The sequence below is a fragment of the Gopherus evgoodei genome, chromosome 7 (assembly GCF_007399415.2).
Source record: "Gopherus evgoodei ecotype Sinaloan lineage chromosome 7, rGopEvg1_v1.p, whole genome shotgun sequence".
NCBI classification, from domain to species: domain Eukaryota; kingdom Metazoa; phylum Chordata; order Testudines; family Testudinidae; genus Gopherus; species Gopherus evgoodei.
The window spans coordinates 110,980,489-110,998,705 of NC_044328.1; the positions used below are offsets into that span (position 1 = coordinate 110,980,489).

General features: G+C 41.3%; 1 protein-coding gene across 4 annotated transcripts in view; it reads right to left on the reverse strand.

The window, feature by feature from the left end:
- The window catches only part of GRIP2 (glutamate receptor interacting protein 2), a 495,093-nt gene that overhangs the window by 102,490 nt on the left and 374,386 nt on the right, over positions 1-18,217 (reverse strand). The window lies entirely within an intron of this gene.

Genomic DNA, 18,217 nt, shown 5'->3' on the forward strand with positions numbered 1-18,217 from the left:
GCGGGAGGGAAATATTTTTCTCTCCCACTTGCAGGACACCTTTAAATACACAGAAGAGTTTCCTTTTGCATGAGGGACATAAAAAAAACGCTCAGAATCGAAACCTTCCAACTCATTGTGAGATTATATGCCAACGCCTGGATTTTTAAAGGAGTTCAGGTGTTGCTGCGCTCAACGTTGCGATGCCTAACTGAATTAGGAAACTAAATCTCATTTTCAAAAATGATTTAGGCACTTCAGAGCCAAATTCCCATTGACTGTTGATGGAATTTAGATTCCTAAGTGTCTAAACTCCTCTTGGTTCCTAAATCAGTTAGGCATTGCAATGCTGTGCACAGTAACATCTAAATAGCTTTAAAAGTCTGGGTGTAGAACTATTGAAAAATAATAATAAAAGTGATGTTATGAAAGTTGCATTTTCCAGTCAATCTGGCAATTTCTCTTATTCAGCATTGCAGACTGTACTGGAGAGAATCCAGCAACAGGATAGGAAAGTGAAATAGTGATAATACAGTCAACTGGTGCACCTGGGCAAACTACCTTTCAAACTAAAATTAAAAAGAAATAAGTTATAGTTCCAAGTCGATCTTTTAAAAGTTATTCAACCGACTAAGACAGTGAGAAATGATGACTAAAATCTAAAGCCATTTCACAGGAAGAATGCCTCTCTAGATACAACAGGGTCTGTTAATCAGTGGAATAGACAGCAGTAAATCTGAGAGAGCAAAGGAATACATCTCTTCCTATTATGATCTGTGGTTGACTCTCTTTATTTGGGAATGGATCTAAACCCTCTTGGACTTTCAGGGGGAAAAACAAACACACACTCTGATAAGAAAGAGTGGAGGAAATGCTACCATTGGTATTTCTGACCTGGATGAAGCCACAGAATTTCTTGTGAAGAAAATAAGTCAAATTTAATGACTATTCTTTTGAGATTTAGCATCTAAATTTATCGGGGACTGGATTCTTCAGGTAACTGGGAATGACTGTTAGGGGGCCTTTTCTTCCTGCCTGTCTAAAATACTTTCCAGCATAGTCAGTCAGGAAAGGAAAGTTACCATCTATGAAATGAAAGCAATTTCTCTCTTCTTTTCCCCACCTCCAAAACTGATTTTAAAAAGTAAAACTAGATTTCAAAAGGTTTGAAATGACAAAATGTTGTCAAAACAAAAAACAAAAAAAAATCTCTGACCAAACAAACAAGACCCCAAAACACACCCAGAGCATTTGGTAAACAAAAAGTTTTGATAACTATTTCAGTTGCTATTTGTATAAAAATGTGTTAAAACAAAAAAAGCATCAATAATATTGATTAGTTTTGAAAAAATCATTTTATGACCTCCTCCCCACCCCACACATGCACTTTGAAAGATTTTGACGAGCTCTCCCTAGCACTGTGTTGCCTCGATCTTTAAAGGAGGTTAGTGCAATCACTGTTACAACAGTAGGTCTGCAAATTGTGCAAGTACACACAACATTTTGAGTGGCAGAAATAAGAGGGAAACGACAAAGCTCTGTGTCTGTGGTACTGATAACAAGAGGCTTGCAGATCTTAAAATGCAAGCCTCAGTTAAACAGCAATCTTGCTGAAATAAAAATACATTATTTGATCTATTTTATCTTTCGTGAACTCACTTTGGATCCTTAAGTGCTTTGGTAAGTCTGCACCTGCTAAAGAATTACCTGTTGTATTATGATGTTCTCCCAGGCCAAATCAAAGAGTAAGGGTTATTAACTTGCCATCTAGGAGAAACAACTTCCTCTGATTTTAAAGGAAGAGCTCCACTCTGAATCCACATATTACAGGTCTGGAAAACATATCTCATCGTAAGAATTTGAAGCAGCTCAATTTAATTTTGTTTATTGACAAGGTCAAGAGGTGACTTGATCATAGTCCACAAGTACCTACACAGGGGAGAAAGTTAGTACATAACTCTTTAATCTAGCAAAGAAAGAGATGAGAGCTAATGGTCGAAAGTTAAAGCTATACAAATTCAGATGAGAAACAAGACAGATTTAGTTAGTTTTACAGTGAGGATAATTAGCCTTTGGAGCATTAATGGATGCTCCATTACTTGAAGTCTTAGACATCCATGATTGATTTCAAAGCTATGCTACAGCTCAACCAGAAATTAATGAATGATGAGTTTCTTTGGCTTCTGTTATACTAGAGGTACGATTACCCCATCATAACAATCCCCTCTGATCTTAAAATATATTAATATGAGAAAGTCATTCTGAGTGGTGCTGGCTGAAAAAAGTTTGAAATTTGATGAACACAGTGAATTTTTTCATGAAAAGTTCTCATGAATTTCAACCCGCTCTAAATTTGAGCTCTAATTCCCACCAGAATTAAATGATGCATTAAGATCCATCTGGAGTAGACAAGCATTGGACAGCACATTGAAGCTGTGCTAAAGTTTTGCTTCTTCTGTTACTAGTGAGTGTGAGCGTGTAAAAGAATAGCTCTAGAGCATGGAGCTGAAATACAAATATAAAGGCGGGATCTGTAGACCTCCTTATTAGATGCCCAAAATATATTTTATGAGGCAGCAACTATTTGTTGGACAGGGGCATTAAAAACAGAGGGCTGCGTTGTGCTCTTGGTTAAGCCGAGCTACCTTACCAAGTTCAGTGGGGTTCTCTGAGCAGAATTCAGCCAGTCTTGCCTTCTCAGATATAGATATTTATAGTACACATCGAAAAAATTCAACTTTCATATCCCCAGAATTCTACAAGCCACTTATAGGAAACAATGTGAATTTAAGGTTGGTAATTAAAAAAGGGGGCAGCACTAAAATCATACTGCTAGAGCTTTTTCTTTTTTTAAAACACGTTCAGTACTTCTGAGAAAGCGTACTACCCCGCAAAATAGAAGTGCTCCTGAGAGTATACATAAAGTTTTAACTCCTGTGCTAAATTTTCAGAGTGTTATGTGGGTTCTAGCCAAGTATGATAAAGCAATCTTAAGGAAACCTGAATTCCTTAATTCACATGTAGTGTAGACGATATTAACCCTTGAACAGGACAGAAAACATACCCCTTAGTGTAGTGAATCTTATCTGTGATACAGCATGGCCAGAGGGCAGCAGGAGAGTGTTATAAGGGAGCCTTATTCCCTGTAAGGGGAAGAAAGTTTGCTATAGATTAACTAGAGCACCTGAAGCCAGTCAGAGCACCTGAAGCCAGTCAGATGATAAAAACCCCTGCTTCAATCAGACAGTGTGGAGGTTGGAGTAGAAAGGATTGGTGTTGGAGAGAACAGTTTGAAGAAGTGCTGCGGTGAGCTAAGAAGTCCAAGACCCTAGGTAAAGGGGCACCTGGCTTGTACAGAGGGAGGGCAGGAAGCCCCCCACAAACTGAAGAGCAGGAGAGGGAAGTAGCCCAGGGGAAGGAACCGTCAATTCAAGTGGTTCACCACTATCCTCAGGGCCCCTGGGCTGGGACCCGGAGTAGAGGGTGGGCCCAGGTCCCTCCCTCCCCACTCCCCTCCTCTAGGACACTAGCAGGGCAGTTAACATTCCACTGCAGGGGCAAGAAATGGTGCCCTGAACTCACCCCCAAAGAAGAGAAAGCACGAGACTCATCAAAATAGCAATTTGCCACATATCCTAGTCCTCTTGTACTCCTCACCCCACTCCTATGTACATATCCCAGATCAATACATAAGCCTGATCTACACCGGGGGGGGGGGTAGGGGGTAAAGGAAAAAATCGAGCTGAGTTATGCAACTTAGCTACATGAATAATGTAGCTGAAGTTGACATACTTAGATCTACTTACTGCGGTGTCTTCACTGCAGTAGGTCGACAGCTGACATTCCCCCGTCAACAGAAGAGCGCTCAGTGGTCGATTTATCGCGTCTTCACTAGACTTGATAAATCGCCCCCCACTGGATTGATCAATCACTCTGGAGGTAGGTGTAAACATGCCAATCGTTTGGTACAACTGGCAGCTTCTGCTCCAGAAAGACCCAACAAGAGAGTAACAAGCCATAGTAAGGAAGCTCACAGTGCAACTGGCTCAGCACAGCCCTGTGGCACTTTTACACGTACTAGATTCATCCCCAAATGAAAAGACTGGTTAGGAAGGCAGTACAAGTCCAGAGAATGAAATGAAGAACCAGTATGAAAGATTAGGGTCTGGTCTACACTAGGGGAGGGGATTGATCTAAGATACTTCAACTTCAGCTACATTATTCACGTAGCTGAAGTTGCGTATCTTAGATAGAGTTACCTACCGTCCTCATGGCGCGGGATTGACGTCCGCGGCTCCCTGTTGACTCCGCTACTGCCGTTCACGTTGGAGTTCAAGAGTTGACAGGAGCGTGTTCGGGGATCGATATATCGCGTCTAAATGAGACGCGATATATCGATCCCCAAGAAATCAATTGCTACCCGCCAATACAGCCGGTAGTGAAGACGTACCCTAGGTTGCATCAGGTGTGTAGCTGAGATTTATGCTCTTCCAGGTGTCCTGTGAATCAATCTTGATGGTAAAGGGGGTTTTGGGGTGGTGGGGGGGGGAGAAGATACACAAGGTAAAATGAAAAAACACATTCTTAAAACACAATGACATTTAATAAAGGTCTGAATGAGAGATACAGGTGGGGTCAGGGAAAAAAAGAGAACAGATACATATAACAAACAAACAAACAAACAGAGTGGATGCCATCTGCCCTAGGATGAAAAAAATCAAATGAATTATGAGGAGCAGCTATCAAGGCTGTCTAAGATACTGTTCGTTATTGTGCTGATCTTATCATTGCTATGCTATGCCTGCAACAGAGTAATGAAAATTATGTGATTTAAGAGATCCAAGACAGTCCTGCCCAACAATAGCCTTATGTCAGGTATATATACGTAACACTATACAATGATTTGTTACTGGGGGGTTGCTCAGGGGAGCTGGGATATTGATATCTTGCACCTATAGGGTATGGTGGGGGTGGGGGCAGAGGAAGTGTAAGGAAAGAAAAAAAACAGGAGCAAAGGCTCTGTTTTGGAAAGCAAAGGCTGATTAGGAATGAAAATGTATCATTGCAACACAAGAGATCAGATCTGGGAATTCACCACCAGTCCTTTGAGATGAGGTGCCCGATGGCGGTTGTTTTTGAAGCTGCCATCTACCAGTTTGTTTTGCAATAAGCCCAGTTAGAATTTGGTTATCAAGCTACACTAGAATGGAGCAATCCCCAGTTTTAGCCTCCAACTCCATTCCACTTTACAGCCAAAAAAGGATTTGAAATATTTTGAGATTACCTACGGTGAAGGCGGACATCTAGTATCGCAAACTGGAGTTGTGGGGGAAAATGTTCAATGCAGGAGGTTGCAAATCAGTTGCTTTAATAGGATTTGGACTGGATTTTGATTCTATGAGCTTAAAACAGTGAGAGCAGGAACGGGGAAGAGGCTTCAGAATGGCATCAACAACAAAAAAAAAGTTCCCATGCTCCATTTAGGACCGTTTCTAGCTTTTTAGGGTCTCTGTGAAGCTCCACTAAATCTTACTAAGATTTAATGCCCCAAATGTGATTTTCCCACCAGCATTCTGCTTGGTAGTGATATTGCACATAGTAAATACTGAATTGCTGGATTTGGATTATTCATGTTGGTGGTAAAAGCCGTTATGTATGAATATATATAGATGTTTCCACTTCACAACTGATCTAAACATATGTCAGTTTTAGACTTTGGCACACAAACTATCCACTGTGCAATGGCCCACGTACGCAGCTGGGATCCTGTGTGAGGAAGAATCATAGGGGTTGCTGAATAGATGGAATAAACTTATAGTTAGATGAGCAAAGGACCAGGGCACATGCTCTATCCTCAGGCAATGGCCCCCTTAAAAAGAATTTAAAAAAGGTGATGGAGAATGGCAGATTGAGATGTAGTAACACACAAGTTAACAATTTGAATTTTTGAGGCAAGACATTATTAGATGAATGCCAAGATTCTGCTCAGCATTGTACATGGCCCCTCCCAGAGTTTACCACATTGGGGTGAGATTCACCAATATCCCCGGATTGTGTTGTGCTGCTCCCATGATGCAAAGCAGCTGCAAACAGAACACAACTGACCCTTTGTACTGAGCTTTAGCAGCTTTACGCAAAACTGGTGAATCCAGCCTGCACAAAATACTCCTAACAAAACCAAGTGAAACACATTGGCTAAAGTCAGGACACATTGCTTAAAAAGACAATGGGTTTGTGAACCCTTTAGCATTTCAGAGTACATGGGATAAGAAAGATTGCACTGTTTGGTGCAGGCTTCCCTATTAAATCTTACAAAGTACAAGAAAAAGAGTGCTCACAAAAAAAAAATAGTATCTAAGATCTCAGAATGCCTCACCCTATAACTCAGATTAAACTTGTGTTTAAAACACAGATTCTCACAACAGACATTAATAGCTCCAAAGAGCTTTAGGGCTCTGGATAGTACACAGAACTGGGAAGCCACCGGGGCTATGACCCAACCACTAGTCATACAACAGCAGCTTCGCTCAACAGCAGCTACAATAGAACCTCAGAGTTACGAACACCGTGGGAATGGAGGTTGTTCATAACTCTGAAATGTTCCTAACTCTGAAGAAAATGATATGGTCGTTCTTTCAAAAGTTTACAAGTGAACAGTGACTTAATACAGCTTTGAAAATTTACTACGTAGAAGAAAAATGCTGCTATTAGCCATCTTAACTTAAATGAGACAAGCACAGAAACAGCTCCGTTACCCTGACAAATTTTTTTTAAAAAAATATTATTTTTTTTAAGTAGTTTACATTTAACATAGTACTGTACAGTATTTGCCTTTTTTGGTTTTGGTAGTCTCTGCTGGATTGCATACTTCCAGATCGAAATGAGGTGTGTGGTTGACAGGTTAGTTTGTAACTCTGAGGTTCTACTGTACCTCCTATCTTCTGGAAAGGGAGACCTAGACCAGCTTTTTTTTGGTATCCTGCTTCAGTCTGGTTCTTTTTAAAAAACCTTAGTTTCTTATGAAACATCCCGTTTGGGACTTTATAGACTTGACAAATTCAAGGGAAACTCAGCTGCAACTAAAGACTCCAATGTTTTGAGGAGACAGATAATATACTTTTACCATTCTAGAACACACACCATTAAGAGTAATGCTTCAGATTATGGTTCCCATATAAGCATTTAATTTAGATTCAACAAGACAATTGCATGTTAATAAAAATTTTAAAAAAGTGAGTTCCATCAAGTGTGTAATAGATGCATGCGTGTCTCACAGCATATGAAAGTAAAGTAATCATCAAATTAAGTACTAAAGCTGCATTATTAATTCAAAATTTTAAGTGTCCTATGAAACATCACATAAACACATCATCCTGATACACATTCTGGGTGGAGTCACACAAAACTATGTAGGTATCGGTGTGTAATATGTGAATGTCTCATAAGGTGGATAAAAATAAATAATTTATTTGAAAAAAAAATCTGATTTACATTTTTTCTTTTAAAAAATGAAGCTGTTTAAAATGAAATTTCAATTTATACACAAAATATATTATGGACTAAAACTATAATCTCTTAAAATATTTAAATAAAAAAACGAGGAACCCATGAGTGTCTATCAAAAACTTGGCATTAAAAGCTACTTTTCTATCTGAAAAAAAGAATGTAGGGAAAAACAGCAGCTTTTGAAGTTAAGCTTTTTATATATATATATAAGCTCTTGTACCCAAGAGCACAGGCCCTTATTCTCCTCAGGATCAAGCCCTTAACACAGTGCATGACCTATTGTGCTTATAAGCATATTATAGTCATATGGCACAAATAGGTCATATACAATATTAAGAGCTTGATACTGAGGGGACCCAGGCAGCGGCGGCTCCAAGCACCAGCGCTCCAAGCGCATGCCTGGGGCAGCAAGCCGTAGGGGGCACCCTGCCGGTCCCTGCTAGGGCGGCAGTCAGGCAGCCTTTGGCGGCTTGCCTGCGGGAGATCCGCCGGTCCCGCGGTTTCGGAGGCAGCTACTTCAAAGCCATGGTACCGGTGGACCTCCCACAGGCAAGCCGCTGAAGGCTGCCTGACTGCCGTGCTTGGGGCAGCAAAAAAGCTAGAGCCGCCCCTGGACCCAGGAGTTATGCTACTGGGTACAAGAGACTGGCAAAGTGATCATAGGCATTGCGACACAGTCTCCGACTCCATGAGACACTATATTGGATAAAACCAAAGGATATTTGGCTAGATGGACCAATCTTTGGACAGTGATCTTCACAGCTGGAATTCATTTGCAAACTTGACACCATCAAATTAGGCCTGAATAAAGACTGGGAATGCCTGGGTCACTACGAGTAGTAATCTCCCATCAACTGTTGAGCATGGGCCATTCATCCTGATGGAACTGGCCTCGTTAACACAAAAAGTAATTTTTACTCCGTTGAGATTCACACCTTCTTGTCAACTATAGGAATGGGACACCTCCATCCTGATTGAATCATAGAAACCCCGCCCCCCACACACACTTGGTAAGGCAACTCCCATCTTTTCTTGTGCTGTATATTTATGTCTGCCCACTGTAATTTTCACACCATACATCTGAAGAAGTGGGTCATAGCCCACGAAAGCTTATGCTCCAATAAATGTGTTAGTCTTTAAGGTGTCACAAGACTCCTCGTTGTTTTGACTGGTGCCAGACGCTTCAGAGGGAAGGAACAGAACAGGATAGTTTGTTGAGCGATCCATCCTGTAGTCCAATCCTAGCTTCTGGCAGTCAGATTTAGGGACACTCCGAACATGGAGTTGCGTCCCACACTTTCTTAGCTAGTAGCCACTGATGGAACTATCTTCCATGAACTTATCTAATTATATTTGAGCCCAGTTATACTTTTGGCCTTCACAACAGCCCCTCACAATGGAGTTCTACAGGCTGATTGTGTGTTGTGTGAAGTAGTATTTTCTTACGTTTGTTTTAAACCTGCTGCCTATTAATTTCATCAGTTGATTCCTGGTTCATGGGTTATATAAAGGGATAAACAACAGTTCAATGTTCACTTTCTCCACATGATTTTGTAGATCTCTATCATATCCCCTTTATTTGTCACTTTTCTAAGATGAACAGTCCCAGTCTTTTAAAATCTTTCCTCATATGGAAGCTATTCCACACCCCTAAATCATTTCTCTTGCCCTCCTCTGTTTTTTTTCCTATTCGAATACATCTTTTTTGAGATGGGATGACCAGAACCATACACAGCATTCATGGTGTGGGCATACTCTGGATGTATATAGAGGCATTGTGATAGTTTCTATCCCTTTCTTAATGATTTCAAACATTGTGTTAGCTTTTTTGAATACTGCTGCACATTGAGCAAATGTTTTCGGAGAACTATCACAAAGTAGATTGACTGACTGCTTTGGCTGTGATAGTTCCATGTAGAACTGAAGAGAAATGTAGACAATATGCAGAATATCCTGAACCCTATTTCTATAGCCTTGGAGAAACTGCAGAAAGATTGCTGCTCTGTTACTGGTGTTGTTGAGATATAGGAAGAATTTCAAGAGACATCAAAGAAACACCCAACAACAAAGTTAAATTGCAGGCAGTGAAGAAGTGGATGGATTAAGCACCTACTCCACCTCATTTTCTTGCCAATATTCTCAACCCAACATACCAGCATAGATACCTAACTACTGCTATGATATAGGCATCTAATAAGTACCCATCAGTCATGGCAACCATAATAAATGTCAGGGCTGGACATGAATAGTTTAAGCAGTACATATTTGCTGATCAGGGCCAGCTCCAGGCACCAGCACAGCAAGCAGGTGCTTGGGGTGGCCAAAGGAAAGAGGCAGCATGTCTTGCTCTTTGGCGGCGGGTTCCTCAGTCCCTCTCAGAGGGAAGGACCTGCTGCTGAATTGCCACCAAAGAATGAAGCAATGGCAGTAGATCACAGCTTTTTTTTTTTCGCCGCTTGGGGCGGCAAAAACACTGGAGCCGGCCCTGTTGCTGATTTAAAGAAAGTCACATCACTGACTTGCTGCAGGAATGAGAATGATACACTGATCTATTTTTTATACCCTCCTTTCCTAGATGATTGACGTCGTCTTCTTCCTGTTCCTCTTCGATGTGTGAGTGGTGGCCTTTGGTGTGGCAAGGCAGGGCATCGTGAGGAAGAATGAGTACCGCTGGGAATGGATCTTCCGATCAGTTATCTACGAGCCTTACCTGGCCATGTTTGGCCAGTACCCTGATGACATGTAAGATATTTTTACTTAATAAAATAAATTTTATTTGCGTTTTTGTGTGTTTTAATTAAATTTCAGTTACCGTCCTAATGCAGCTTGACACATGCCATAAGCAAAAAGTTAATTATCTGGCAAATAAGTAATATAGCATTCATCTTTTCTAAACATTACTAAATATGTGCAATTAATAAAAATTTAAAATTTTAAGCTATATATTTAAGCATGCCTTCCTTGGTAGTAAAAAGATGTACCAAGTCTAGTATAAAGGCTCTATTTAGTTGTAAATCAACATGTTTTAATATTATATCAACCAATGAGAATGCACCTTTTTGTAGAAAGTAAGTACCAATTGGAAATTTGAGTAAAAGATTAAAATCAGGGCTTTCCATTTGAATTAAGGAATCATTTACACCGCTGATTTAAATTGCCGTGATTTTAATCAACCAACCTTGGTGTCTGTCTCATCAGCATGAAAGCAGGAGATCCCCATTACTGGTGCAATCCAGATTTCCTCAGATAATATAACCCCAGCCTTTAGATAGTGACTGAGCACGTCAGAAAGCAGACACTGCTAACAAGTTTTTCCTTACATGACTTGTTTCTGCTCATCATCTAAACTGAACCTAAATGTGGTGCCACAAACACTCACTTCAGAGGAATTGTTCTCCATTTACATCAGTGACAGAGGAGCAAAATCAAGTCCTGTGAACATTAGATACAACAGATCTGTTCAATCATTAAACACACATGATTGCTTATAAAATGCAAAGTCACATAAATCTGCTAGGAGCTAATTGCCTATTATAGCTCACGATACTGCTAGAGTCAGCACAGAATGATAAAGGGACTTTTTAAAAGGAGAGAAAGCTAGCAGAGCAACTGCTGTTAGCCTGAATTTGCAGGGCCTGACAAGCTTGGTTCTCCAATTTCAACCGAGGTATGTGCTTCTATTTCCCCTCCAGTTAATTGTCAGGATCCCTCTGCCTAGCTCCCTTCAATTTTAAGATAAGATCATAGGGGCAAAATGGAAGAGAGGGATTTTTTTTTTAAATTCACCTAATTTCTTCATACCTCCCATGAAATTACTGCAGCTATCTCAATTGTAAACTCCTGCAATAGAGTCACAACACTGGATTGAGTAACATGATGATGACAGAGACTGAAATGCTCAGTATTTCAACTTCAATGCAGGGAACTTAAGGGAAGGAGATGAGAATTGGCTGGTGCTTGCCAATGTTACTTTTTAAAAAAAACAACAACATTTAGTTTTTAATTGGCTAGAGTGGCTGGAAAAAGGATGGAACAAAACACAAGATAAACATGGGATGATATGAAATAGCGAGCAGCATAACTGAAGAAAAACATTTCCCAGTTAAGACTCGCTCTAATGAAGGTTTACCAGATCATGGCTTTACAAGAGAACTTTTCGGGACACAGATGTCTCTTCCTGTGAATCAGGACTAGAACATCTCCATCTCTTCAGATCCACTTGGGGAGGAGGTGGACTCTATGTGCATGGAAAGGGGGCTCATAAAACCCTTCTTCTCCCCATCCCCATATCTAGCAAGCCCTTGCCACTCAGTCTGGATGACAGGGCAGAGATTAGGCAACTCATAGGAGACTGCAAATAATTCTTCGTTCTTCCACAGAATTTGTCTGGAAGAAACAACATAACACCGGCTGGGGCTGTACTATTGTCTATGTAGTCCCACAGGCATCTTAAGGGAAGGGTATTGGGAGAAGTCACAGGGGTTAGAGCCAGCATGGATAGTCCTGGCCTTCCTGGGATCTGCCAAGCTTGGGAGCATGGCTCTCACCGTTTTCCAGGGGAGATGCCACAAGGAAATCCTCCTGGAGAGTCCCATCCTAAAATCTCCCTCCGGTGACTTTTAATGCAGGAGGGGATGATTTGGCTGCCTGACTGGAGTTTCTAGGTGCTACTGCAATATGAATAGGGAAGAACAATATACTGTGGGAAGGAATGTGTATTCTGAAGAGGCCGTGAAACGCCAGGACCAGCAGCTTGAAGTAGGACATTTGGTTAGGAAAAGCAATTGACTGGAGTTATTATATAATTGCACATTCACCAGGGCTTGCGGGGGGGGGAGGGGAGGGCATGCACAAAACTTGCAACATTCCAAAAAGGGATGGGTGGTGTACATCATACCAGCAAGATGATTTCAGCTGTGGAACAAGGAGAGGAGGAAAATTAGTTAAGAGAAATGGAGCAGGAACTTGAAGGAAGGGTAGTAACAGAGTCATTTTAAATGGGATGATTTTTAGCAGGTAAGGGGAGGGTTGTTCAAAAGCTAGACTGTTGTATTAATCACAAAACAGTATTTCATAAGGCAGCTCAGGAATATTCAGCAGTTTTGACAAGGAGGGTACGTGGAAAGAAGAATCTGCATACGCACACACACACAGAGTTCTAATCGAGCAAGGTACTGCCTCCCACAACAAGACCCTTATGCCTCACATTTTAATATCCCAAATGCCTCCCACCCTAATTCCATTATTCCTTTCTCCAGACTGAATTGGCACTTAATGTGGTCTCATTTGACTATATTGAATGGTGATACACCTCTACCTTGATATAACGCTGTCCTTGGGAGCCAAAAAAATCTTACCGTATTACCCGCCCGACCCCGGAGAACTGCTTTACCGCGTTGTATAACACAAATTTGTGTTATATCGAGGTAGCGGTGTAATTATATCCATATTTTCAGACTGGGAACCTGCTGTGAAGAAAGTGGACAATCTCTCCCCCCTTTCTGGTGTCATTTCACGAACTTGCACGACAAGAACTGGATCAGTTGCAAGGCATGATTAAGTGAGATCATCTTGGCATCTTGACGAGACTAAATAGCTTTCACAAGGCCATTTTGGGAACGGATATGCAAAGCAAATTAATGTGATTTAAGAAAAAAAGTGCATATTCTACCCTTTCATGGTTTCCAGGTGTAGGGACAATTTGCTTTGTACCAATTTTCATTTCTGGTCTCTTTTTACAAAACCCTGCATCTGCCAACTATTCTGGCATCTACTGCAGTTAGGAAACAAATTTCTCTGTGAAGCAAATTCTTCCAGGATGAATTGAGTGAAGGCAGAGTTCATAATTGCACATTACTGCAAACATTTCTGATAAAAACTGGAGAGATATTTTTACCCACATCTCCAGCTGAAAATTGCTGGGAAAGATGCCTTTGAAAAGCCTTCATCTCCAAGCATATAATTACCAGGTCCCTGAACAAAACCACATGACCAACAGGAAAAAAAACCCATTCTTATTACAATAATTAAAAAAAAGTTGGGGATGGCTGTTGGTGGGAATGGAGAGGAATGCTATTATACTAACTCATATATGATTTTACATCTCTAGGTAAAGTTATGCAAGTGACTTTCCAAATCACAAGTTGAAAGGAAAGCTGAAAAAGAAGTTACCAGTTTGGAAGTTGAGAACATTCATGTTAGTTAATAATAATAGTGATAAAAATATTAATGTATTAGAAAGTGAAGAATAAAAATGTCTCTCACACACACAGATAGAACAAACCAATCAGAAACAAGCTGTCCATTATCTGTAGTTGGGAAGAGGGACTCAGCCTGAACTAGAGAGATTTCCACACATATCAGGTGAGTTGTCTGCTCTTAAGCAACGGAATCACCTTCAGGTGAGGCGAGTTTACAGTAAAGAAAAACTTGGAGCCCCCATCCTGTAAAGACAGAAGTTCATGCATTACCCAATGCATTTATAAAATCAGGCATGGATTGCTTGCCGAAAGGGACTTTATATATATTTTTTAACTACTTTCTTGCTGTGCAGCAATCGCTGGTTTCTTCACTAACAGAGTGAACTGGCTTCTTTCAGCCTACAAAATAAATAAAATATTATATATATGCATGCAGCTGGATACAAAACCAAAAAGCCACATTTAACATGTGGCATCCTGGCTGGAATAGCATCTCCTGCGATATCTTAGTCAAAAGGAAGCCAGAGCGCATACGAAAGATGTACTTTTACTATTTGACAGCGACGTGAAAACAGGTGTTCAGAAATTGGACTCTGGCATTCATTGAACTGTTGACCTTGCAAAATAATGATTCCATTAGTAATGCTAAGTGGTGTCAATAGGGTTAATGACAATGCCCCTGCACTGGAACACCATCTTTGCAATGCTGGACTTAGATAGGAATGGAATACAGACGAGCCCAGAGACTGTCTGATCAGGGCCGGCTCCAGCGAAGGAAGCAGGTGCTTGGGGAGGCCAACAAAAAGGGGCGGCACGTCTGGATCTTCAGTGGCGCGTCCCTCAGTCCCTGGGAGCGAAGGACCCGCCGCCAAATTGCCGCAGAAGAATGAAGTGGCACGTTTGAGCTGCTGCCGAAGTGCCACCAATTGGCTTTTTTTCCCTGCTTCGCCACTTCGGGTGACAAAAAAGCTGGAGCTGGCCCTGTGTCTTATAACAGGGGCCGCTGGGCATGCTGAGTAAAAGAGCAAAAAGAAGAAATTTAGGCACTGGCCACCCTGTTTGGTAGCCCTGGGAAAACTGGTGGGAAAGTTTTCCTAACGTTCTTCTCCTCCCCCAAACATGCACACTTTTTTGTTCTTTTGCCAGTTTTCACACCCCTGAAATTTCATTCCTTTGCACGTTTTCTACAGTGGAGAAAAAAAAAACAGTTTAAACAGAAAAGGGCTACTTTTGCAAGAAAACAAGAGACCAATTGCACTTTGTAGACAAGGTCCTTCAGATTTAGCAAAGAATGACTTAATGACACCAGGCAAGGCAGAAAGTCTGGTTGCAGGCGCAGCAAATGCTGCGAAGCAAGGTTGTCTGTTTATTTGGCATTACTGAGTTATCAGCTAAGAGACATTTAATCTGTTAAATGAAATTTAGATTTGCATCTCGTCTTTCTCTTCTTTGTCACTTATGCCAAAGTCAACAAGTGGTTAAAGTGAGTTAACACCCCTCAAGAATAAAAGCTACTTTTGATAATACCACCCTGAAAAATCCAAACAAAATAAAAGGACTTCTGCTAGAAAATGCAAGGGTGCTCTGCAGTCCCTCATGGATATCTACTACAAAGCAGAGACCAAACGATCTCAGCACACCGCACATCCGATATGCCAGTTCCTTAACTACCAAGGCTCAGCGGCTTCCCGGTTAATAGTGCTAAGCAACTTTGTTTTCCATGGCTGAGTGTTTAACAACAGAGAGTGCTGCAATGACTATACAAAACTGTAGAGTTACTTATCAACTGTATCAATAGTTACTGTATTAACTGTAATTGCTATGCTAAAGCGCAGAAAAATTAGAACTAAGGCCTGACTAGGACAGGGGATTTGTAACGGAATGTAGAGCTCATCACTTCTAGGCTATCAGTGAAAGTCTAGCCTGGGTTAGAAGAGACTCAAAGTCATTATACCACGTACGGGGTGTTCAGTAGCCTGTATGAAGCCACTTGGTGGTCTCTAAAGTTTTCACACCAAAAGCCACCATCATAACTGACACCATTGTTGGCAGCTTCAGCAGACAGGCCAAAGACTTATTGGTCGTGAAGAATGAAATGCTTGCTGAGCCCTAGAAGTCTTTACAGATGGGGTCTGAAGCACATTGGTTGGGGATAGCATGGAGAAAGCTTGCAGTACCACTATTCCTGTGGATGGAGGAATGGAGGGATATCAAGCCAACACTTTTCACTAGCACTAGAAATAAAGTCCTAATTATGGGGGGGAGGAGGAAAAGAGAGACTCTCTTATCTTACACATTTTTTAAAAAATTACACAAGCTAGCCAGATGCCTTACATTGCAAACACAAACCCTATGTGCATATCGCTTGCCAAATATATAAAACACTGGAAATTCTCCATCAGGGCTTCCGCTGTGATCAGAAGAGAAGCTCATTCAAATAAATGAGAATTGACTCAAACTTCCCTCTAAATCTTAAACAACTCCCCTACCTTGCAAGTCAGATTATCTTTAAAAATGGTTCTGGGCTGCTCTGCATTTCCTGGTGCTGGCTGGGACTGTAAGAATACATGACAATGGCCTACTCAGACCTTTTACCAGGGACCACCAAAAATCAGGAGTAGTTGGCCCAACAGGTCTGGAGACATCTGAACTTTTGGGTGCTTCTCCAAAATAAGCCATTGGACTTGATATTTTCCCATCACTTTTAAATGCCAAGTAGAGTGACTCATACACAAACTCACTTGAAAAAATGGAAACAGTGATTTTAATGCGTTCATCTCATTCACCAGCCACCAAGAGGATTTCAAGAGAGAGAGAGATTAAATATTTCTTATAGAGAAAAAAATAAGAAACCCATTTTGTTTTGAGTGTTCAAGGAAGAACTATTAAACCCCCCCCCGCAATTAAAATATTGACCAGACATTAAAGATCCACAAAATGCTACTCTGTGTACACCAGTCTAAAAGGGGGATCTGAAGAGAATGGAGGAGGACAGGGCTGGGAGACAAAACTGTCAGCTATCTTTCCCGTCTCTTTTGTGATACAGTGAGTCTAGTTCTGGTAAACGAGGTCACAGCTCCGCTATATATTCACAGAATGGTGAATTCCTGGGCAATAGAAGTGTAAGCTTGGCCCTAGTCGCTCAGTGAAATGCCCCACTTGCAATCTGAAAGGGTCATCTCTAGCATACAGAGAAATTCTGATTTTAAGATACTGTAACACACCCATTCAACGTGGTGCTCTGTCTCCTTCTGGGGACTGGACCTGATATTGAGGTTGATAAGCCTCCTGCAGCCTTATCCAAGAGCGTTGGGCCTTTTCTCAAGCCATGAGTCTCCACTGTCTGAGATCCAGAGGTCTAATGTTTAATCCCCACTACCAATGACCCACTTAGGAGTGTCACATTACACCATCAAAGGGTACCAACTCTCAGGTAGGGGTCTACTTAAAAATAAATTAAAAAATCATCACAAAAACACCACATTTTTCACAGGTTGGTCACAGCATAAATAGCAAATTTCACAGATGCGTTCACGCAAGTATTGCACTGTATTACTGTTACACTTGTAAGTCACCTTGGATAAGGATTCTCAAAGGGGCTCAAATTTTTTTTTGCTGGGATCCCCTTTGAAAAATATATTTCAGGCTGACGACACCCTCCATACCCTGCTACCCTTACTTCTGCGCTGCTTCTGGTGTCGGCACTGCCTTCAGAGTGGGTGCCCTGCCAGCAGTCGCCGGTCTCTGGCTGACCAGCTCTGAAGGCCATGCAGAAGTAAGTGTGGCAATACCACCACCATCCTACAATAGGCTTGTGACACTCAGTTTGGGTTGGGACCTCCAGTTTGAGAAATGCTGTGTTCTTTTACCAAAGTACACAAGAGACCAGATTTCATAGTCCATGATGTGTTTTTCATGACTGTGAATTTGGTAGGATGCTAGTCATCGGTGGCACAGTCAGAGGAACTGGAGTGAGACTCACCAACATTTCATTTAAACTACAGGACATCCACCCACTGATAACCACTTTGCATCACTAGATAGCAGCCAGCAGAGCTGAAAAGTCCTATATCCCATACTAATTCTCAGAGCCAATCAGGGTCCTACCAAGAAGTTTCCAGAAGTCTCTTCATGTAGTGCCTGCATCCATGGCCTGTTAGAGCAGCTTCTCTCTGCCTAGAGAGAGATACTTCAATGGTTCAATCAGCTTGAAAAATGGACATCTTAACTTGCAGATTTCCACTTACTGCCTCTCAGTATCTAACCTCCATTAATGTTATTAGCCATCACTTAAGCAGGGTAAACTAGCTTATGCCAGCTTCATTTTATCCTTTTATGGAGATCTAACAAGTGTATGTTATAGATTTTGGAGTGGAGGAAGGAAGAACATAGCATAGTTTTTTCAGATCGATTGACCTGGGCTCATTCATTCAGGAGGTAGGGAATAAGGCATCCCCCCACTAGATTGCTTCAAGCAATGCAGATTTATTTGGAATCCAAAATAACCCCTTTCTCCAGGCTCTGATGTTTTT